Source organism: Lynx canadensis, chromosome A2 (assembly GCF_007474595.2).
Source record: "Lynx canadensis isolate LIC74 chromosome A2, mLynCan4.pri.v2, whole genome shotgun sequence".
NCBI lineage: Eukaryota > Metazoa > Chordata > Mammalia > Carnivora > Felidae > Lynx > Lynx canadensis.
This window is the reverse complement of record NC_044304.2, coordinates 31,631,410-31,654,371: the sequence shown is the minus strand read 5'-3', so window position 1 is coordinate 31,654,371 and position 22,962 is coordinate 31,631,410. Positions and strand designations below refer to the sequence as shown.

At 46.2% G+C, this 22,962-nt stretch overlaps 1 protein-coding gene across 2 annotated transcripts in view; it reads left to right on the top strand.

Moving 5' to 3' along the window:
* Nucleotides 1-22,962, top strand: part of PRICKLE2 (prickle planar cell polarity protein 2) — a 160,959-nt gene that overhangs the window by 36,887 nt on the left and 101,110 nt on the right. The window contains exon 1 of one of the 2 annotated variants that reach the window (XM_030307170.1): nucleotides 6,482-6,992. The exons of the other annotated variant lie outside the window; for it this stretch is intronic. The gene's annotated coding sequence lies outside the window, so the exon portion shown is untranslated. Of the gene's footprint in view, nucleotides 1-6,481; nucleotides 6,993-22,962 lie in introns of those variants that run through there. 2 annotated transcript variants of the gene reach the window in all.

The following is a 22,962-nucleotide window of genomic DNA, read 5'->3' as shown; positions in this document are numbered from 1 at the left end:
CGTGATCTCTTGCCTCTTCTTCCCGGGGCCTGTACTTCGCAGCCCCTCTGCAGTCGGTTGAGGTCATGTGACAAGTTCATCAATAGAAGTGGCATCATTTGCCTCCAGGCTAAAGCACCTATACGCACCCCCGGCTCTCTCTTCTCCTGTCGCTGTAACCTGGATATTAAAGGTGTTGAAGGGGCGCCTGGGTGGCTCGGTCGGTTGGGCGTCCGACTTCGGCTCAGGTCGTGATCTCACAGTCCGTGAGTTTGAGCCCCGCGTCGGGCTCTGTGCTGACCGCTCGGAGCCTGGAGCCTGTTTCGGATTCTGTGTCTCCCTCTCTCTCTGCCCCTCCCCTGTTCATGCTGTGTCTCTCTCTGTCTCAAAAAAATAAATAAACGTTAAAAAAAAAATTAAAAAGGTGTTGAAGCCACAAACACAAGGAGGAAGCAGACTAGATCCCTGAGTCACTGCTTGGAATGGAGGTGCCTGGAGATCACCTGCACCTCCAGCTGACTTTGCATGAATGAGGACTCAATCTTTAATGTGACACCACTGACATTACAACTGTGTGTGTACTGCATCCCAGTCCAGCCCCTGCTGATAAAAGACTTGTCAGCCTCCCCTCCCCCTCTCTAGAAAATTTACTACATTTTGAAATTTGGGGATTTTTTGAAACTATATAAAATCTATACATATGTATATATATTTATCCCTCCTTATATATATATATACACATATATATATATTTTATGTATATATAAGGTTTTCAAGAATGTGCTTTATATAATATAGTATATATATAATATAATATAATATAATATAATATAATATAATATAATATAGTATAAATATAATATATATATAATATATAATAAATATAAATATATGTATAATATAAAGTGTGTGTGTAGGCTATATTAGATGTTATCCACGTAATTATAAAATGAATTATGTATAGTTTATATTTTATAATTACGTGGATAATATCTAATATATTCTACACACATACTTTTTTTTTAATAAAATAAACTAAACTGAACACATGAGCTTTGTTAGATGCATGGTTTGAAACACAGGTGATCTCCCTTACGGTCATGAGGATTTCACAGTAGCAGGGCCAGGAGGTGCTTAATCTAAACCAGAGGGGACTGGTGCTCTTTCTTTTTTGAAAGTGCTCCTGAGACCAAGAAGCTTCCATTGCTCTGGGTGACCCATGCCAGTTCTTACCATGTCAGTGGTCAAAAGTCTTCCTTGAGTCCAGATGAAATTTGTTTTTAGTTCATTTAAAGTTCCCGTTCTAGGGGGCGCCTGGGTGGCTCAGTCTGTTAAGCCTCTGACTTCGGCTCAGGTCATGGTCTCATGGTTCCTGGGTTCCAGCCTCGCATCAGGCTCTGTGCTGACAGCTCGGAGCCTGGAGCCTGCTTCGAATTCTGTGTCTCCCTCTCTTTCTGCCCCTGCCCCGCTTGTGTTCAGTCTCTCTCTCCTTTCTCTCAAAAATGCACATTAAAAAAAATTTTTTTTAAGTCCCCGTTCCATCTTATTTTACCCCTCTAGCAGTGGAGACAGACGGTTGTCACCATGACTATCATCCACAGAGCCTTTCATCTAGGGGGCCACAGTCCTCACTGCCTCACAGTCCTCATGTACCCTTCTGTTCTAGAAGCCGCCCAGCAGTGATTCGCTCACCCTTCCCTGCAATCCTCTAGCAAGATGTTGACAGTTGCTGGCCGGAATGCAAAGCCCATCTGATTTCCCTTAATGTGGGGAGCGCCCTCTTGGTCAGCCCTCGCCAGCATACCTTTGGTGCTTTTCCCCTGTCTTGTGTCCTTGCAGACAAATCTTGAATTCTGCGTTGATGCTAACACTGGTCTCTCATGTTTGTGTTCCACCTGCCTGCAATACCCTTTCCAGCAGCTCAAATTTGACCTTGGCAATTAGAGTAGACTTTTCCTTTATGGCTTCTGGATTTTGTGTCATGCTGTGTAAGGCCTCCCCCCCCCCACCCGCCCCCAATATAAAAATGTTTTCCTGTTCCAAAAGAAAAAAAAAGATTTTTTTGACCTTCAACCTAACTCAAATCCTACTTTCCCTGACTTCTGATCATGTCAGCCGCAATTAATCTAGTCTTCTGTGCCTCTCTTCCTATATGCAGTGTGCAGTTTCAGCCACTTTATGTAAATAGCTTAGTTTCTATCCAAACAGAAAGTTCTGACGGTCAGCACTTGTGTCCTTGTCTCCACAAGAGTGTCCTAAATTTCACAGATCCCAATAGATACTTTACTGAGTGTCTCATATGTATCGCCTGTTTTCCCTGCCACCCCCTACCAAGAGCTTTGCTGTTGTGAATGTGAAATTCCACTCTGTTTTTGTAAAAACCACTGTGAGTTTTGTCCCAGTTTGCCAGGTCTCTGACATTTCCAAGAAGTTGTGGTCTCACTTTGTCTAGTACCTAACAGTGTATTTTCTTTTATTTTTCATTTTTTTTTAGTTTATTTATTTTGGGAGAGAGGGGCAGAGCAAGAGCAAGGACAAGCCCAGGGAGGGTCAGAGAGAGAGAGAGAGAGAGAGAACCCCAAAGAGGCTCTGAGCTGTCACAACACAGAGCCTGATGTGGGGGCTTGAGCTCAGCAACTGTGAGATCATGACCTGAGCCAAAACCAAGAGTCTGATGCCTAACTGACTACGCGACCCAGGCACCCTACTAATAGTATATTTTCTAAAAACTCTGAGTAGCGGGTGCCTGGGTGGCTCAGTCGGTTAAGCGGCCGACTTCGGCTCAGGTCATGATCTCGCGGTCTGTGAGTTCGAGCCCCGTGTCGGGCTCTGTGCTGACAGCTCGGAGCCTGGAGCCTGCTTCAGATTCTGTGTCTCCCTTTCTCTGCCCCTCCCCTGCTCATGCTCTGTCTTTTTTTTTTTTTTTTTTAACGTTTATTTTATTTTTGAGACAGAGAGAGACAGAGCATGAACGGGGGAGGGTCAGAGAGAGAGGGAGACACAGAATCTGAAGCAGGCTCCAGGCTCCGAGCTGTCAGCACAGAGCCCGACGCGGGGCTCGAACTCACAGACCGCGAGATCATGACCTGAGCCGAAGTCGGCCGCTTAACCGACTGAGCCACCCAGGCGCCCCTCTCTGTCTTTAAAAAATAAATAAATGTTAAGAGAAAATTTAAAAAAGTAAAAATAAAAATTCTGAGTAGAATGGTGCCCAGGATGAATATCATGGTCATGAAGAATTACTGATCTGTAGGCTTTATCATTTCAGCAATCTGTACAGGATGATGCATAGCTGTCCAGATTCCCCATCACCAAGCTGTGCTCACAGAGCACATGCTGTCACAAGGACTTCAGCATGCTTTTGCACCGTCCCCCTCCTGACTGCCTTTAGACCTTTGAGAACCCAGCACGTGCCCTCCCCTGACATGCATCACCCTTGCTCTAATTGCTTGCTTAATTGTCTTCCCCTCTCATTCCTAAGCTTTTTTTAAGGCAGGGTTCACGTCTGTCTTGGTCACCGTGATGTCCCTGAGGCCTCACACAGTGACTAATAGTAGGAGCTCATTTAATGAGTGAATGGGTACCTGAATGATGGATGAAGTGTCTTTGCTTGCCAGAAATATAGCTGTCTGGCCGTGTTGTGCAGCTTCAGAGGAGGAGGCCCCCAGTGCCTCTTGGTCATTTTTGCTGCTGTCTTCCCTAGTTTCACAGTGCTTGCAAATATTTGTGTTGTTTCACGTGGGAAGAGCAGGTCAGCAGCTCACCCACGTTGGGTGGAACTTTGAGTTCTACCCTAGGAGTAGGGAGGATGTTGCAGTCTCCATCAACCCGGTTGCCCCCATATTTTGAACCTTGCCTAGTCAGGTAACTAATTAATGCCAAAGTTAACGGCAAAAACATCATTACGTCCCCTACCAAGAGCTCACGTTTACGGAATGTTGGCTGTGTGCTAGGCTCAGTGCTAAATGCTTCCTACGGAGGATTATTTGATTCTCTAAACAGCTCTGCAAAGGTAGGCACTATTACTCTCCCTCCTCTGTACCTGAAAACGTATGGCCCCTCATCCTGCAGTCAGCTAATATCAGAGCCGGGGCCCGTCCCCAGGCCATAGCTTCCCTCCCCCATGTTATTTTGTGAACTCTTGTAAAGTTGGTAGTCACGTGCCAGCCTGCCTCTTCATTGCTTTCCTGCCAGTCACTTGTGAACTGCTTCTCAGCATTCTCATATGATAGTAAGTACATCAAAGAGTAGTGGGCTCGCCTTCAGATGAAGAAACTGGGACACGGGCATAGAAAGTTGAAGTGACTTCTCCATGGCCACACCGGGGTAGGATGCCTCATCGCCATTGGTGGCCCCCAGTTGTTGTATTTGCTGATCCTGAAGTATCCTGAAGGATACTGAGGTCTAGGGGAACCATCCGCTTCCCCACATGCCCTGAGCTCTGCACGATGGAGACCGAACACAGAGTGTTGCTCGTTGGTTTGTACTCTGTTTCTCTTAGTGAAAAGTTACGCCAGTCCCGTGATTTTCACCATGAAAGGTCTTCTCTGAACCGGAGAGAGGCATTCTGAAAGAAGTTATTAAGCATTATTAATACAATTACATATAACAAAAGACATAATTTAAACTTCCCCACATCTGACAAAGAAATTCATTTGAAGCTTCAGGAACTCCAGCTGGAAGGGCAGAGCTCATCAGAGTGGGTTCTTCAGTCTGGGGAGTATGGGCAAGGAACCGTGCTGGCTGCTTTGTCCTCGGGGACGCGTCTGTGCATGATGGACTACACCTGTCTCCTAGCTTCCCCAGTCCCCCCTACCCCCCTCACGCACCACCTAAGGAACCCGCAGCACTCCCTTGATCTCAGGCACAGGGTCGGCATGTTGGCTTGCACTTGGCTCTCCCCTGGCCCAGCATACTGCCTAGGCAGCATTGAAAGAACAATTGATTTTATTTTTTTTTTTTTTTAAATTTTTTTTTTTCAACGTTTATTTATTTTTGGGACAGAGAGAGACAGAGCATGAACGGGGGAGGGGCAGAGAGAGAGGGAGACACAGAATCGGAAACAGGCTCCAGGCTCCGAGCCATCAGCCCAGAGCCCGACGCGGGGCTCGAACTCCCGGACCGCGAGATCGTGACCTGGCTGAAGTCGGACGCTTAACCGACTGCGCCACCCAGGCGCCCCAGAACAATTGATTTTAAACAGTAAAAGATGACCATGGAAATACTCCAAGGATAGCAACAACGACCATCCTAGTGGAAAGAAGGCCTTGGTGATTTTTTTTTTTTTTTTTTACTTCATCCAAAATTTCGGAAAGAACTGTTATTTAGTGAGTGTGATATCGTGTCAATCCTCACTACGGTTGCTTCAGTATTTTTACTTTATTGCCTCAGACTCTGAGCTAGGAGAGAGCAAACACTGTGTCTGTGCTTAGTCCTCAGAACAGTGCACGGCACAGAGCAGGTGTTCAGAACGTACTAAATGAAGGGTTGGTACACGTGAAGAAACTGAACACCCCCGAGAGTTAAGTTACTAGTCCAGGGTCCCATCACTTGCATAAATTAAAGCTGGGATTCGGACCCAGGACTTCCCAGCCCTGTTGAGTTCTTTCTTCATGATTCCTTGGATGGGCCCCTGTTGGTGCAGCAGATGGGGAGTTAGAGATCCAATTAGAGACCCAAGGGTCTGGTCGGAGATTCGGAAAATGTGAGTTCTAGCCTGTCCTTGCTGAAGTCCCATTGTGACTACGGGAAAAAAACCCTTCTCTACTCGAAGCCTCAGTTTCAGAATCTGTAAAATGGAAGAATGGAAGCAGTGCTCTCTAAGGGTCTCAGGGTCCTCAAATGCCCCTGGGCTGATTTATGCTTTCTCGTCTCTTCTACTCTGGAGGAGCTAGGGCCAGGGGTTAAGGGAGGGAATGACTCATTCATCACCCAGGCACCTGAGGAAGGTAGTCTTGTGTTTTATTTCAGACGTGCACAAAAATTCGAGGAGGACCTAGTCTCCAGCCAGCAAACACCCGGAAATGAAAGTTAAAAAGAGAAAAGTAGAGGCATTTGAAGACTCGACACAGTTTTGGGGGAGGAAAAGACGAGCTAGGATTCCACTCCTGGGTTGGTGCATAATATAATCTGAAACAGGCGCTCAGGTTGATAACTGCCCAGATTTGATCCCCAGCACATAAGAGCACAGCCTTTAAAAAAGAAAAAAAAAAAAAAAAAAAAAAAAAAGGCATGTATCTTTAAAGCCTCTCTTCTTACCGGTGTTATTTTTGTATTCCTTCAGAGGTTACAGAGCTAGGGCCTTTGCATCCCGAGAAGGCTTTCTTCCCTTCTCCCTGGCTCGGGGATTATTGATTTGGAAGGCGAGGCTAATTTACATGTAAATAAATCTCCGTGCTGGGCAGCGGGACGGGACGTCCAGATGCCGTGACTGACTTGCTGACGTCACGGCTTCATTAGCATGCGGAGGATGTGGGCACTGCAACAGCGACTTCTCCGGCACCACCAGCCTCTCCAGCGACAGTTATTATTATTAGTATTTTTTTTTTTTTTTTTTTGGCCGAGCTGCACATTTCCTGGTTCAGTGTCTTGGGCTCTGCGACCAGCTGACTGGTCGCCCTGAGTCTGGCTCGGGATCTCAGTTGGTGACGCTGAAGCTGGGGTCTGTGACTTCCTGCAGATTGAGAAGCTGGGTTCTCTGGAAGGCAGTCGGATCCAGAGGAAGGGTAGAAGTCACACTTTTTTTCTCCCCTCCCCTGGTGGGTGCCCAGCAGGGTCTCCATCCAGCAGTGCTGTTTTCCATGAGCAGCTCGGGCTGGAGCCTGCTTCTGCTGTCGGGAAGGGTCTAGATCTTGAGGAGGGTTTCCAGAAGAAGATGCTTTGGCTGCCTGCGGTCCTGCTTGCGTTCTTAGAAGCCAGACCCGGGGAGAAAGTGAACTGTGGCAATTGACAAGCTCAGAGGGTCTGGTTGAAGCTTCTCCCAAGACTGAGCATTTTATCCTCCCTGGAGATAGGTAAGAAATTTGTTCTGATTCACATATTAGACAACTGTGTATTTTCTAGGGAGGATGAGAAGGCTGGATGTAAATGGTTTGCATTAGGAGAGGTTATCACAGCTCCATTCTCTTGGTCAAGTGACATTTTTAGTGGTCCTCTGGCACCTTTTACCTTTTCTATGCTGATTAGAAAGCTCAATTGCAGAGTGACATGTCACAGCTGTAGGGAGTCTTGAAGAAACGCTTCAGTCTTAGTGCTTTAGAAGCAGCCGTTCTGTAAAGGAAGTGCAGTTATCTTTGCAAAATAATAATAAAAGGGGAGAGGGTTTAAAAACCAAACACCTGGTAGTGTTCATCCCCAGTAGTCATTTCTGCTCAGGGTGTCAGAAACCATTAGAGCGTCTGGGGAATGAGGAGTTAGCTGAGACTTCCAGGTGAAGAAATGGTGCTTGGTTAATTCGCGTTTAATTTTAGCCAGTGCTTTCATATTAGAGATGGTGACAGAGCTCCCAAATACGACTGCACAGCCGGGCTGAAACACATGACTCACTGTGTTCTCTACGTTGGGTTTTTAGAGGAGTGCTCATACTTGGTGCTCCCCACTCTTGGTTTCCCAAAAACCAATCATAGCATTACTAATCTGCCATGGAGGTCTTGCGATGAAATCCAGATCTTTAATCCCATTACTCATTGTTGTGTGGTCCTAGAATATGCTGGGGTCTGACGGGACTTTTATGAACCATAAATAACCTGGGCTGGGCCAAATCACACCAGGGTAAGTGATCTGTACCAGATGCGATGCCATCCGCCGGTCCAAGCGTGGCTCTTGTATAATTTAGGCACATATATTATTTCCCCGGCAAGAGAGTTCTGCTTCCAGGCGGTGCATCCATGACCACAGTCAGGGGAGGGCCCCAGTGTGCCGTGAAAATGTCGGCACGGACTGCCGTGGACCAAAGCCTCAGCTTGCAAGGCTGCAATTTGCTTTGCTTGAACATCTCTTCCCAGAGAGTGTTGTAAACCATCTCGGTGAGACTTAAACTAAATGAAGCAGCCTGGCCTCCTTGCTGGAGGCCGAATTGGCAGCTCTGATCCTGCTCCCCAGAAGGTTTATTGGCTGCTGATGGCTTTCACAGATGCGTCAGGATGAGTGTCCTCATGGGCTCCAGAGTAAGTCACAACTTTGACAGAATTGCCATGTTTTGGAAATTTGGATTTAATGGCTCCTCGTGTGCTTGCAAAGGTTTTGCCTTTCCGTCAAATGCTCCTTCCCCTCAGAAATTCTTTTTTTTTTTTTAATTAAAACATGTAGGCTCCCTTGGGCATTTTGGCCTATAAATAGTCATGGGGCCGCCAAAATTAATAAAATAGCATTGTTTGGAATGGCAGGTTTGTGAAGGTTCACCATACAGTGGAGGGGAATAAATAGAAATGGAGGAAGGAAGATACGTTGATGGAAGCCTAAAGAATGAGAAAGGAGCTTAGGGGTTAGGCAGGACGGCATAATGTTGACCGAGGACTCAGACTCTGGATTCAGACAGCACCCAAGATACTTAGCGCTCTCTCTCTGAGGAGTGATTCCTGGCTGTATAACGGGGAGAGCGCTAGAACCTATAGGTGGTGTGGCAGGTATACGGATTTACGGAGATGACAGAAAAAGCACCCAGCACGGTGCTCGCCACGTGGCAAATGTTCAGCAAATGTTAGCCATTACTGCCTCCACTGTTGCCTTTTTATCCTTATTATTATAAGCATCGTTGCTAAAAACAAAACGGTCCACTGGAAAGGCAATATGTTTCCATCCATTTGTCTGCAAAGGGGTGTTGCTAGCAGAAGAGGTGTCCTCTCGAGTTCCTGTAATGTCCACCTCCGTTCCCACTCAAGGAAACTTTGCACCCTACTGATGGGATTGACAGAATAAGGGGTGCCATCCAGGGCTGCCGGATTTTGCGGAACTCAAAGTGGCCGGATGGTACAATGAAAATCATTTAGCACTAGCTGGTGCTCAGGCATGCTTAAAGAAGGTCTCCTGTTTGGGCAGCTGACAAGTCACATGCAGAAAGCTGTGGGATCCAAATTGGAATTGACGTATTTCTGGATTTCTGTGCGCGTTTCTCTTCAGTTCCAACTTTGCCTGTGAGAGGCGGTCCTCTTCTTTCTTCTTTTCAGTGCAGACACTTCGCATTTTTTTTCTCCATCTTGAGAGGCCTTTGGCTGTGGGCTTCAGCTGCTGGTTGGGTCCTCAGAAGTTCCAGGGCTGAATATATATCACCATATGGGTGTCTCCAGTGTGGAGGTGTGCCGTGAGGGGAAAGGAATAGGCCATCCTGCCCTTGTCTGGTCTCCGCTGACACAATAGGTCTCTTCCAGACTTGTGAGTGTAGTCGCACAGTTTGACAGCTGTTTCTAGCCTCTCTTCTGAACATCTTTTAAATTTATGTTAAATGGAGCTCCAGTGTGGGGGTTTGCAAGACAAATGGGGAATGATTAAAGGAGCCAGAGGAATCTCAGGAGACTCAGAATTGGAAGCTGGTCACTCTTGGTTTCTTTTGTTTTTTTAGTCAAGTTGCGTTTGCAGAGAGAATTCTATTTATATCTTGATAACAGCCCATTTCCCGTACATCTCCTGATGGTGTGTGTGGTGTTGAGAGCATTGCCTGACCACTCTGAACTTTGGTTTCCTCGTGTAAAAATAGGAAATCAATTCTCCTGAGCTCACTGGCTGTGAAATGGTGGCTGTGGTGTCCTTGCCCAATTCTTGGTACCTACTAGGTGTTGGGACTTTATTTCTTGCTGGTAGCAGTAACGTTCATATTTCCCACTAAATCCAAACCTGTGAGCAGCAAGAGGTAGTAGCTTAACGTGCTCATTTGATGGAGGAAACTGAAGACCACAGAGGGAAAACACCTTACCTTAAATGACACAGCGGTGACAAATGTTGGTGCCTAGTATAATGCTGCTTCTACACACATCAGTTCCGAAGGGTCTGAGTTGGAGTGGAGCTTTTCAGCACCCCACTGCACTGCCAGGTGCAGATTAGCAGAAATGGCTGTCTTCAGAAGCCTGAAGACATGGTCTTCTCTCCCCTCGGTTGTTTTCGAACACACGCCAGTGACACTGTTCTGTCCCTCAGACAGAATTGTGGCTTTCGTTTGGCCGAGGACTCTTCTTTTGTGTCTGAAGCCCCTTCAAAAATCATTCCCTCTTCCCTCTCTCCCTGATGGTTTTACTTAAAAATCAGCCAGGTCCTGGTGACTGTGAACTGTCACAAACTAAGAAGCTTTGGGGCTAGGCCCTGGGAAAGTGTTTGCCTCATTCATGTTCATGACTGGTACTTGCCGCTTTGCTCTTGTCTCAACCTGTAAAGATTTTTAATGAAATGTTCATGTTTTTATAATTTGTGTGTGTGTGTGTGCGTTTGAATGATGCAGGAGAGAAAATGTTGGATAAGATCACACTGAGTTTCCAACAAGGTAAGCCCTCCAAAATCTCGCTGCGGACTTGGTCAGTTGAGTTTGGAGACTTGGTTTTCTTTTTTCTTGGGCCTGTTGTTTGAGCAGCTCTTTGTTCGGAGTCTGAAGCCTGGGGCTTGCTCATTTTGTTATTTCCCTGGGGACAAGGCAGAGGGAGAAAGAAGCAAGGAAAGGGCGGGGGGGGGGGGGGGGGGGGGGGGGGGGCTAGATGGAAGGGTTAGGAGGAGGGGAGGAGGGAAGCAGCCAGAATGCAGAAGCAGCTGAGAGAATATCAGAGCGGTCTCCAATCCACCATAAAAGTGTAAAGCTGAAGGTTCCCCGTGGGTGAAGTTGCAACTCAAAGGCAGGAGCCTCTGTTCTCCTTCAGCTAGAAATTCCTCTCCCCATCTGTCCTATAGAATTCATAGTGCAGCCATTTTAAATCCTCAAGCCCTACTGGTGGCTAAACACAGCATGTGTTTCCCACCAAAGCACCACGGGCCATTTTGAAAAATGCATTATTTTTTTTTTTTTTTAATTTTTTTTTTTCAACGTTTATTCATTTTTGGGACAGAGAGAGACAGAGCATGAACGGGGGAGGGGCAGAGAGAGAGGGAGACACAGAATCGGAAACAGGCTCCAGGCTCTGAGCCATCAGCCCAGAGCCTGACGCGGGGCTCGAACTCACAGACCGCGAGATCGTGACCTGGCTGAAGTCGGACGCTTAACCGACTGCGCCACCCAGGCGCCCCGAAAAATGCATTATTTAAAAAGAGCACGTTTTCAGGTACAACATGAACCTGCCTCTCCATGGTGGGTCTAGATGGTAAACTTCCAGCACATGTGTGGCTATAAAGTCCGTCAAAATCAAGTTGGTTGAGACTTGATTGATTGAGACTTTTATGAGGAGATATGACCCTGGAGGGGGCACAGAATCCGGAAACATCACTAGTTGGCAGTGGGGGCCTCAAGGAAGTCAGGGCTGGCCTCGTATGGGAAAGTGTTACCAGAGTCGTGCTCACTCGGAACAGCAGAGTGAACCCGTAGGAGGAAAGAAAAATAGCGATTTCTGGTATCCCCCTTTTTGCTGGTCCTAGATTTGAGCTCCTGTATGTAAAGCATCCCGAGGCACCGGAGGGATCACAGGCATCATTTACTCCTTGGAATATGGCACAGGGTTGGAGCCCAGCTTGGTACCTTTGACAGTATGGCACTCTCTGTGCCTCATGATGGATGTCTGACTTGAGTAGCCTCCATATCGCTCACCCCGGGAACGTCCCTGGCCCCAGAGTGCCCACCCCTTCTGGGCTTCGTAAAATCAAACCTTACAAATGTGATCCGGCCCCATCCAGGGTTAAAAGTAACTAGGACAGGAATTCTTAGCATTTCATTTCAACTGGGCAGGATGCCATTTTTCCAACTCTTTTCTTGGCATCCATTCATCACTCGCGAGTCCTCAGAGATGCTTGTTCAGGAAAGTTCCAGAACTCAGCTGAGAAACAACCATACTTTCTGTGGTCACAGGGTCAGATAGGTTTTCAGAGTAGCCGTTAGTGTACGTGTAAGAATGTTTTGGGCGTCTGTGTATCTGTCTCTAGTCTGTGTGTTAGCGTTTATGTGAATATGTAGAAAAAGCAATAACTGTCATCGATAGAGCACCTACTGTGGGTAGCTGACATATAAGATGCTTTACATACCTTGCCTCATTAATTCTTGCAGCAATTATGCAGCTAGATATTATTAGCTCTGTTGCCTAGAAAAGAAACCAAGACTCCTAGAAGTTAAGTAACTTGCCCAAGGTTACACAGACAGGAAAGAGTAAAATTGGGATTCAAACCCAGGATAATCATCGTCCAAAGCCTAAGTAACATCCGTTATTTTGGGACCTGCTTACACTTCCTGCCGTAAGATACGCTGCACGTGTTTTTTCTTTGTCTTCTAGATCACTTCTGTGGATCCCTCATTTGAGGAACATTTCATTATTTAGCTCTCAGATTAAAATCCTTTCAGTTAATCTTGTGATAAGATGAGAAGCAACCATGAAGAGACTAAAACAGAACACCGTTTTGAATGTGGCTTTTAGAATAGAAGGGAGGTTGGTTGGAAAGTCAGTTAAGACACTGAGATGTGGAGTAAAAGCTAAAGGCCAGTGGAAGCAGCCCTTTGTTGGACCAGAGGCAGGGTGGGAAATTCTGCTGTGCTGAAATTGTAGGCAAACATGGGCAAACCCAGTTGGAGTGTAGACAGGGGCCAACCTTGTTAGCTTTTGATCCCCAGTTGCAGGCACATCAGGTTCTAACTAGAATATATGTGTTTCCCTTTCTGAGCTTCCGTTCTTTCATCCCTAAAAGGGAGGTCCTGAATCAAATAATCCATAAGTTCTCTTCCAGCACTGACCTTGATGAGTGTGAACTTTCCGAACGAAACTCCACCTCGTCGGTGGAGGCATGTGATTTGCACCGTCGGTTGCTCTGGCACAGAGAACTTGAAGGTCAGGCTTTATATCAGGACCTGACCCTCTGGGCTGTGGATATGTGCTGCAAGATGAGAAGCGGCGGCCCTGCAGAGAGTGACCTGGAGCTTCCTGGAGGCACATCTGACCTTTGGAGGCCTCACGCTAGTGAAGCGGGTCCGCATGATCCTGCCCTGTGTTGGGGCTGCTCATTCACTCCTAGAAGTCCTCCAGGGCTGTCACCTATGCAAGCATCCTGCAGAGTGCCAGACAGTGAGGTTGCTCCGGCTGAATGTGTGTGCATCTTGGGGCGTTGCTAAAAGTCAGACTCAGCATTGTTTTCCCTAAAGGATTTTCTTTTCATTTTAAATTTATTTATTTAATCAATTACCTACTTAATTACTTAATTAAACCTGCATGCGAGCAGGTAGAATCCCCAGCAGGCTCTGTGTTGTCAGCGCAGAGCCCGACGCGGGGCTCGATCTCACAAACTGTGAGATCATGACCTGAGCTGAAATCGAGAGTCAGATGTTTAACCGGCTGAGCCACCCAGGCGCTCCCAGAGTCAGGATTTTTAAATTGTTATTTTTTTAATATTCTTTTATTTTTGAGAGACAGAGACAACATGAGCAGGGGTGGGGCAGAGAGAGAGAGAGAGAGAGAGAGGGAGACACAGAATCCAAAGCAGGCTCCAGGCTCTGAGCTGTCAGCACAGAGCCCATTGCGAGGCTCGAACTCACGAGCCGCGAGATCATGACCTGAACTGAAGTTGGACGCTCAACCTACTGGCACCCCCCAGAGTCAGGATTTTTAACACGGTTCCTGGTGATGCCAATGCTGCGCCTTCTTAGCCATTTTTATAACGGAGTGTTCCACAGGAAAGAAAGTTGAATTCAGAAATCCTGGGTTCTTTCTAAATTTGTTTTTAATGTTTGCTTTTGAGAGAGAGAAAGAGAGCATGAGTGGGGGAGGGGCACAGAGAGAGGGAGACGCAAGAATCTGAAGCAGGCTCCAGGCGTTGAGCTGTCAGCACAGAGCCCGACACGGGGCTCGAACCCATGAGCCATGAGATCATGACCTGAGCCGAAGTCAGACACTTGACCAACTGAGCCACCCAGGCACCCCCAGAAATCCCAGGTTCTAATCCTAATTATATCATTCCTTATTCGAGTACACCTCAAAGAAATCACTTAGCTCCTACAGAGATTCTCCTACAGAGTTACAAAAATAATTAATAACATTTCATGACTACTTATTGTGTGCCAAGCATTGTGCTCACAATTGTATGTGCTGTATCTTATTTAATACTCATGATAATACTCTGTTATCATCTGTATTCTACAGAAGCTAAGCACAGAGAGGTCACACAACTTGTCCAAGGTCCACGGCTAGTAGATGGTCAAGCTGGGATTTGCATGTATACCATCTGACTCTGGAACTTTGGCAACTTGTAGGGATGATAGATGTGAAAGATATTGGAACTTACTTGTGTGTGCGTGTATGTGTGTGTGTGTGTACACAAACATACCATAGAAACAAATACACTTAATTATTAAATATATTAAATGTGTTTATTAAATTTATTAGATGTATTTTTTTCTCTGGTATGCCCGTTTAAATAGTCAGGGCCCCTGAAATTATAAGAAGTCAGTGAGGCGTTTTCCAGGTGAGGTTGTATTTGTCTTAAGTAAAAAAATGTTCCAGTTTATATGAATTAAAGTCAAATGCTTTGTGAAGTTTTGAAAAGCATATGTGTTTGCACTGTTGTCTTGGGTAGTTCAACTAGCCCCCTCTTATTACCTAAGAGGGATATTCAGAGAAAGCAAGGTTCTGGTTTCCTAAAGTTTTGGTTTTTTGGAATTAAATCCAAGTTGGTGTTCAGTCTTATTTTTGGACAATATACCCCATCGCCTTTCTGCCTTAATAGGAAGAGCAGGGTTACCCATTTGAGGGTTCCTTGTGATTTAAGACATGGCAGGCGTGCAAACTATGATCCTGAACATGAATTCCAGGGAATTTGTTCTTCCAGTGGAAGTCATAAGAGATTGATTGTGAGCTTTCTCTGGCTCTGATATCTGTCACCTCACTGGACACCAGGCTTTGATCTGGCAGGATAAGCAGACGTCTGCTTTCTCCCCTCACTCCTCCTTGTTATTCCCCCCAGAAGCTTCTATTTGATGGATAGAGGAAATCTTCTTCAGTGGGGAAAGTTATTTGAATGTGTTTTCATGTTTGAACTCCATTCTCAGAAGCATCCCGACCGTAGAATTCGTGTGGCAAATCCCTGGTACCTGTATCGCCAGGCCCGGCTCCCTGTGCATTGCAGACCCCACTGATGAAATACTGCGCTCTCCTTGTCACCCCCCAGCAAAACCTCAGAGTCTTTCTCAACACAGCTCACCAGGCAGCCTGGGCCCATCCCTTGGAGTTGGCCCAAGAGATTTAACCTACCCTCAATGTCTACCCTATTGGAAGTTTGTATTAGTTGAATTGTCCGTGAATTGAAGCTTTAACAGGGCTTTTTTCTTGTTTCCCTGGGATACATGCATCCTGTTGTTCTGATTAATTTGGTGAGGCTTCTTCAGGTTCCTGTCACTTCCCATCGCCCGTGGTGTGCGGTCTTTATCCAGCTTTCCTGCTGTGATGCTCCCGGGGGAAGACCCACTTAACAATGAACTGTTTTCCGTAGACGTCCACTGGACAGTTGAGCCACTGGTTAGGTGGTCAGTGCATCTGGAATGGCTGCTTTTGGCTCAGCCACTGCCCGGCCCTGCGTTCCAGCCCTTCCCTGATAGCTTATCCGTCACGGTTCAGGAGTTCAATTACGGTTGAAGTCTACTACTTGCATTTGAGTTTATCGTCTCAGAAGTGGCCTGGAAAGCCTGTCTGGCCTCGATGCTTGCCACCAACTGGAACAGTGAGCCCCCACCCGCCCCTCATGCTTCCTGTGGAGCTTGGGCCCCTCTGAAACACCTGCCTCATTAGGAAGTGGTGTGAAAATGCAAAGCATTCACATATTCCTCTCCTGGTGAAGGAGCTCAGGTTCCTGCTCGAATGGCTTCTGAAAGGAGAATAGGTGGAAAGCAGCCTACGTGCTGGGCTTGACTGATCAGACTAGCTTCAACCTGCCTTCCCTGCACTTTGTCGTCTCATTTCAGGGGCCTGACCTGCTGCCTAAACACCACCACAGTCTGCCCTTGCAGGCTTAAATGTTGTTTTAAACTCTGCACCATTGACTTGCTAAGGTTCAGCTTCCTGAGTGGTAACTATGATATCATTTGCTCTTTTTTTTTTTTTTTTTTTTAAAGAGAGTGAGAAGTAGAACATCTGCAAGATACAAGGCACTGTCTCTGGCCCTATGGGGAATATCAGAGAAGTTCTTTTATGCTTGACCAGGTGTTTTTAACTTGCAATCCATGAGCACCAAAGGACCAGGAAAGATTAATGAACTTTTTGAAATTAAATGCAGAAATTTCTGTGAACACGTCTATGTTTTTTTTTTAAGGGACAGGATCTCCACTTCCATCAGATTCCTAGTGACAAAGTAACCCCAAAGATTAACTGGATGGTAGGTGGTAGATGGTTGTAACCTCATCCAGGAAGATCTCTAAAGGTTACTATGGGACTGAAAAAAACTATATCCTCCCACTCTGTGTGAAAGCACAACGCTTCTCTGCGTGACTGCCCAGGAGCTAATGTTAAACTCTGTGCAGCCAGGAGAATTACCTGGTTCTCTTTCCTTCTGCAGATGGGTGAATTGAGGTCTGCTGTCATAGGTCCCAAGGCCAAGGCGGTATTTGTTTCTTAGGTGTTTCAGAGACCTTTTTGTGTTCGTTTGACAGTTGAACAATTTTTTGAATACTTGCTTTGGGTTCAGTCAGAGGTTTTCAGTCTTTCAGTATATCCAAGGTGTCCTTCCAAACACTAGACATTCTGCAATGCACTTCACAGAATTACATTACACTCTAGCTATGGTACGGTTCTCATTCATTCTTGACAATAAATATACTCTTCTCCACCTTTGCCTTCCTCTTTGAATACTTTCATTTAATCCAGGAAAAAGGCAGTGTGTCTTTGGTATGGTTTTGATGATCTCCTACCGATCATGAGTGTAGTAGACTCACAGTCTACATTTATGGCATCCTTGTAACAATATACATTTTCAGTTATTGCAAAAAAAATAAGTGTAAAGAAAAGAAAACTTTACACAGCGATCGGTTTGCATGCCCACGAAGGGTTCAGAGCCTTCTGGTTGAGAGCTGCCAAGCTAGATTCTGCGCTGGGCATTAGGGATTCAAAATTTTAAAGAACTATACCTATCGACTGCTTACTGTTCTTGACACAAGATAAGCTCCTTGACTTTGTGGAAGTTACATTAGAGTAGGAAAAGTATCATGAACACATGGACACGTAAGACAGTTTCTGATAGTGACAAATGTTAAAAAAAAAAAATTGAAGGATAATAGAACAGTCAGTGAATGAGAAGGGGAAGAGGGCTTTTCTCTGTAGGGTCCTTGTCAGAGGTGACTTTGAGTGACGTGACTGGTAAAGAGTAGGCCAGCTCATAAAGAGCTGAGGGAACGATGTTCCAGGCAGAGGAATAGCCACCGCAAAGATCCTAAGAGGAGGATGGTCTTGGCAAGTTCAGAAGACACATTAAAGGTCAGCGTGGGGGCGCCTGGGTGGCTCAGTCGGTTCAGCGGCCGACTTCGGCTCAGGTCATGATCTCACGGTCCGTGAGTTCAAGCCCCGCGTCGGGCTCTGTGCTGACAGCTCGGAGCCTGGAGCCTGTTTCGGATTCTGTGTCTCCCTCTCTCTGACCCTCCCCCGTTCATGCTCTGTCTCTCTCTGTCTCAAAAATAAATAAACGTTAAAAAAATTTTTTAAAAAGTCAGCGTGGCTGAAACACAGTAGACAATATGGAGAGTAGGACCAAATGAAGTTGGAGAGAGAGGAAGGGGGCAGATTATACTGGACCTTATGGGCCAGGATTCTCATTGCATTGGGAAGCCAGCAGTTGAAGCAAGAGAGCTGAGTGTTATCTCCCTCCTTTTAAAAACAAACAGCTGGTAGAAAATAGATTCTAGAAGGAAGGGCTGGAAGCAGGGAATTAGAAGTAGGCTGTTACAATAGCCCAGGAAGGAGGTCCTGGTGAATTGGCAGGAGAGTAAAGGCTAGAATAGTGAGAAGAGCTAGTGAAGAGATGACTGAGACTCATCCCATCCACCAAGGAAGTCCACAGTCTGGACCGTTGTTCATGGTAACAACTAGGCCAAAAGTGTGTGGGCGTGGCTATTTCCTGTAGACTTTGGGGCTTGGGGGTACGTCGAGGGGGCATATATCCTTCACCCATCACTTTGTTAAAATCTGAATACAACCAATTCTTAAGTATTTTCCAACCCTTACTCCTGTAGACCATGTGAATTCAATTCATCAAGGGCTTCTTTCCAATAAAATATGAAACTAGGAAATGTTATTTTCTTTCTGTGGACTTCCCTCAGTCCTCTTGCTGCTGCAGAATGAGGAAACTAGTTGTGGCTCCGAACAAAACCACAAAAACCATTCCATAGATCCAGCTTCCATAGAAGGAAAGTCAGCATCTTGCCATTTTTGCCTAGCCCCCCTGTGGGAAACCCTGAGAAATTAGTTTTGTTTTGTTTTTTCCCCTGGACTTGACTGAAGCCAGGTCTCTCCTGAAAATAAAGTCTTTCCCTATTGTGTCTAACTCAATCTGAATCGCGGGGCTTTACTTCCAGCGTCGGTATTTGGTAAACACCCAATTTCTTGATGTTCTTGTTTCCCAAATCTGCTGGGGTTGTCTTGAGCCTTTGGCCCCATTCACTGAGGAACATGGATTTCTGGGAAGTTTCTGCCTCAAGCCCTTCAGCACGGATATTAAAGGGCCCCTGTCAAGTTTTGAAGGGTGTGACCATTGCCAGAATCCCCACAAGCCAAGCCCCTGAGGGATGCTGTTGCCAGCTGGCCCATAGCCATACCAGAAATGGCTGGATTTCAGTGGTTCTCTGTGTATGCAGCTGGCTGAGTTCCCCTGGATGAAAGGCAGCCTAATATAAACTGAAAATGTTATTAATAAGCAGCCACTTAAGAATTTCCTATGACTTGCCAGTGATTTGGGGGCCTCTATGTGAACAGGGAGAAAAGCACAACTTGTTTTACATGGATTAGGGGACCAGTGCAGTCAGTCTGAAAGGGCATCAAAAAGGCATTCAGGTGTTCGGTGAAGGGCTCTGGAGTCCAACGGATCTACGTTTGCATTTCCATTTTCATCATCTCCTGGCTGTGGAAGCGTGAGTAAGTTCCAGGTACTCTCTGAGCCTTGGTTTTCCCATCTGTAAAATGAGGATAATAATAATTTCCATCTCATACTGTGCTTTGAGGATTGAATAAGGAATGTATGGAAGGTGCTTAGCATAGAGCCCAGCATACAATCAGAAAGTACTTTCTTAAATAGAAAAGTTGGGGAAATCATACCCTAGAAATGGAACCAAATGGACTCTTGTTCCCCTGGCTCAGGAAAAAAATTATTTGGGGTTCTAGACACCCCAGCACTGAGCAGTAATACCCATAGTACATGGCTTCTCTGAGCTTCTCTTTTTTTATAAAAGGGCAATAATAGCCCATGCTATTCTGACTAACGTTGTAGAGGTTCAGAAAGGTAATTAAAAGAGTTACCGAAATTGAAAATGCATGGTAAGCTCTGAAGTGCTTGATTAGTCCCTGGGGTCAGTAATTTAATCTATAACCTGTTCTACCTCAATATATCCTGGTAAGAAAAGAAAGTCACTTGCATGACCTTGAAATATTAAAAGCATGCTAAAGGTAAGTAATCCTTTGGTGAGGACGGTAATCAAGTTACCTTGCTCAGTCCGGCACAGCTTTAAGTATATAGTAGGTGTTTAATAAAGACTTGTAGAAATGACCTGTTTGCTCCCCGTCTGGTTTCTGTTGATCTCTCTTCTGTCCTCACTGGAATACATGAGTAGGGTCTAGATCGACTTCCAGGGAACAGGGACCATGACTTCTTTCTTTTATTTTAAATCCCTCTGCATAGCATAGGGTGTGATATACTGGCACATACATCGTCAGGCTTCACGACACAAAGTGTGCTGTATGTATTCATTTTTTAATCCCACCGGCAAGTTTGAACCCAAGTCATTGTGCCTCCAGATTCTAAGATCTTAAGCCATTGCACCATGCACTGAGTTTAAGTACTTCGGCAATATTTCATTCTCAGATCATGTCTTCCTGAGATCAGCCAACTTCTTCTACAGGGGAGGTAGAAACTAAACAAGTACTTCAGCAGATAGCATGGAAGGGGAAGACACACAAAGAGATACTTTCTGGAGCCTTCCAGTCCTTGCCATGAAGTCTGAAGGTGCGTGTGAGACTTCATTTGCAGTGATTTCCTCACAAACTGTTCTCCTGAAGGACTCACAGGGAAAGGAAATTCTCTTGGAACGTGCTCTCCTAAATGACCAATGAAGCAAAACATACGTGTCATAAAACCACACTTAGCATGTGGACAAAGTGAAGCCGAAGAATTTTTTCCAGAAAGAGTAACTGTTCCGTCTACCTTGGTTTATTCTTTGCAGGGTAGCAAGTCTGACAGGCAGATAAGGAAATCGGAGCTGCTCGAGATACCCATAGCCTTTCCTGGGGATGCAGTGATGTGCAGGTAGCACTGTTGCCATGGAGACACCATCCATGGCCAAGCTTTCTCCTCTGAGGGCTCACTGTGTGTACTCATTATGATGTTGAATTAGCTAGCTGTGTGTTTGCCGGGCAGATTCCTCACTGGCCAGGGAACATTTTTACAATGAAGTTAAAACGCCTTCCCAAGGATTGTGCGCGTAATTCTCTAGCCGCCCTGTTGCGGCCACCTCTGAGTCCTCTCCATACCTCGATGACACCTTGTTCTCTCCCACCTCCATGCCTTCTATTCACCTGTCGGGAATATTCCTTTCTTCTCTCTTTGCTTAGCAACCTCCTACTCGGCAACCTTTAAATCCAGCTTCTTCAAGGAAGCCCTCCCTGACCTCTCGGTAACTAGGAGCTTTCTGTCGCACGGTGCCTGGCACATGGTAGGTTTTCTGTTAATAACTGACCTACAGCAAAGTCACAGACAGTGACTTTCTAGCTGGTTTGTTTTGAAACTTACTATTTTGAAAAACTGCCGTGTTGCGTAGTTGTTAAAAGATAGTACAGTGAACTTCCATACGTTCTTCTAGATGTCTCTGTTAACATTTTGCCACATTTGCTACTTTTTCTCTCTTTCCCCAACATGTGCATATGTATGGTATGAATATTTTTGCTTAACCATGTGAAAATAAATTACAAATGTCATCCTTTGCCTCATCATATTTCAGCATGTACCTCCTGGAAACAAGGACATTCTCCTCACTATCCCCGCAAAGAACTCTGCACTTTGATGCATACGGTTCAGCTCTTTGTGAGCATATCTTTGTGTCCCAGTCAAAGGGACTCTTGTGGGTGTTTTTTGTTTTCGTTTGTTGGCTTGCTTTAATCCCTCACAACACCTATCGGGATGTATAGTATGCAGATGTTCAGGGAATTATTGTTTAATAAATGAAGCTGCCTGCAGCAGACATTTTTGGTGTCTCCTTGTCCCCCCTTGGCACTCACCAGCCCAGTTTACTGTGACCCATGGTTCCTGCTGTAGCAAGAGCTGCAGCCTTCCTGTCTGGCCTGTGGGTAAGCCAAAGGGCCCCAGGAGGGGTCCTTACCCAATGACTGTTGGTAATTGGTGGATAAGCACCTCTGCCTCTTGGACTCTCCCGTGGAATATTTCCAAGGAAGGCTTTAAACCATCTTCCCTCGCTCCTCGACCGAAATGAGTCGCACTTGTCCAAAGCCGCAGCTGCTTGTGACCTCACCTTACTTTGGCATGTTTCCCTTTGCCAATTCCCTTTCCCATTTTCCTGTTAGGACTTTCCTGGGGATCGTCCCCCCATAATTGTTTATGCTCAGATACCTCCTGAGAATCTGATTCTGGGGAAAGCCGATCTCAGACGTTGTCCCTCAGATACTGAGACATCATACCCCTAAACCAAAGTATGGTAAGACATATTCACAATAAGTTTTTCTACGGCCATCCAGAGGGCTTATTTTTAAAAGGGAACGGCTCAGGGGCACCTAGGTGGCTCAGTCGGTGAAGCATCTGACTTCAGCTCAGGTCATGAAGTCACAGTTCGTGGGTTCAAGCCCCGCGTCGGGCTCTGTGGTGACAGCGCAGATCCTGGGACCTGCCTCGGATTCTGTGTCTCCCTCGCTGTCTGCCCCTCCCCCCCATCTCTCACTCTCAAAAAATAAATAAAACATTACAAATTTAAAAATAAATAAATAAATAAAAGGGAATGTGTCAGAAATTACAAGATAAATTCAGAGGAGAGTGCTCCGTATATTTGCTCGTGGAAATGTGAATTGACATATTACAAGAGGAAGTCGCTGCGGCTGAAAATTGCCCTCTACCAAGTCCGGCAGTGCCTGGCAGAGAGCAGCTCCTCTTGGTGCAGATGGCCAGAGCCGCTGGAGCCCGGGCGGAGGGCAGGGCGTTGGAGGGAGCCAGGCAGCATGGCCTTGGCTCTGAGCACATACCAGCCTCGTACCCAGCTGGCCCTGTCACAGTCTCGCCCTGTAGCTTCCGTGTTTATTAGGAAACCATTCTTCCTTTCTCACAGAGCTAGAAATCTTGCTTCCAGACATGGCGAGTGTCAGGGTTCGTGCCTGGGTCCTTCGTTCAGCCTGAGTGTTCGCCAAAACGGGGAAAGCAAAGCATCGTGGCTCCGGGGACAGAGTTAAGGAGCCAGTCAGGACACACTGGTGTCTGGCTATGGAGGCAGGAAGACACAGGAATTTCCAGGGGAAGGGAATGAGGGCGAACGGAGGGACTTGACTGCACCCACTTAGGTGGTGCCATCCTCTGAATTTCACATCTGTGCCTCAGCTCTGGGACCGGCAGCCGCTCATCCGGTTCGGTCATAGTCACGGCTGCAGACAGCGATGGGGGAAGGAGGGCTTCTTGAGCACCCTCACCCTCATCACG